The 987-nt window shown below is 73.4% G+C and overlaps 1 protein-coding gene across 1 annotated transcript in view; it reads left to right on the forward strand.

Moving 5' to 3' along the window:
- The first annotated feature begins 252 nt into the window (after positions 1 to 252).
- Positions 253 to 987, forward strand: part of GML (glycosylphosphatidylinositol anchored molecule like) — a 14,538-nt gene continuing 13,803 nt past the window's right edge. The window contains exon 1 of the mRNA XM_032254729.1: positions 253 to 280. The gene's annotated coding sequence lies outside the window, so the exon portion shown is untranslated. The remainder of the gene's footprint in view (positions 281 to 987) is intronic.

Here is a 987-nt window from a genome sequence, read left to right on the forward strand (position 1 = left end):
CCAGGAGACCAGGAGGCGGGGCGCGGCGGGGAGGGCTCGGCGGGAGGGCGGAGCCCGGAGGGTTCCAGAAAGGGGGCGGGGCGGGGCGGGGCGCGGTCAGGGGGGCGGGGCGGGGCGCGTTTGGGCGGGGCGCGTTTGGGCGGGGCGCGTTTGGGCGGGGCGCGTGGGGGCGGGGCTCGTGGGGGCGGGGCGCGTGGGGGCGGGGCGCGTGGGGGCGGGGCGCGTGGGGGCGGGGCGGCCGCGCGGGAGGCTGGGATCGCTGCAGGCTCCGAGGGAGCAGGTCGGTTTCTGAGGCGGCTCCGGACCCAGGCGCGTTGCCAGATTCTGCCCGGCGGCCGAGTGAGGCAGCCCGGCCTGGAGCCGCCGCCGCACTGCCTGCGCCCCCTGACAACGCCCCGGGTGTGCCGCGCTTCCCGGGGAGGGGCCCCTACTCCCTTGGGAACTAAATACACCTCAGAGTCCCGGGGAGACGCCCCAGAACTCCATTCACCTCAGAGTCCAGGGAGACCGCCCCCCAAGAGCTCAGCTCTCCTCAGGATCCCAGGGGGACCCCTCCAACTCTGCTCCCCCAGGGTCCCAGGGAGACGCTCCCAGCTTCATCCCCTTCAGGGTCCCAGGAAGAACCGCGAACTCGCCTCCCCTCAGAGTCCCAGGGGGACCCCCCCAACTCTGCCCCACTCAGGGTCCCAGGGAGACCCCCCAACTCCGCTCTCCTCAGGGTCCCAGGGGGACCCCCCAACTCCGCTCTCCTCAGGGTCCCAGGGAGAACCCCCAACTCCGCTCTCACGGTTCCAGGGAGAACCCCCAACTCCGCTCACCTCAGGGTCCCGGGGAGACCCGCCAACTCCGCTCACCTCAGGGTCCCGGAGAGACCCCCCCTGGAACTCCGCTCTCCTCAGGGTCCCAGGGAGACCCCCCTGGAACTCCGCTCTCCTCAGGGTTCCAGGGAGACCCCCCAACTCCGCTCACCTCAGGGTCCCAGGGAGA

This window comes from Sapajus apella, unplaced genomic scaffold (assembly GCF_009761245.1).
Source record: "Sapajus apella isolate SASKATOON/1434 unplaced genomic scaffold, GSC_monkey_1.0 scaffold3, whole genome shotgun sequence".
Lineage (NCBI taxonomy): Eukaryota > Metazoa > Chordata > Mammalia > Primates > Cebidae > Sapajus > Sapajus apella.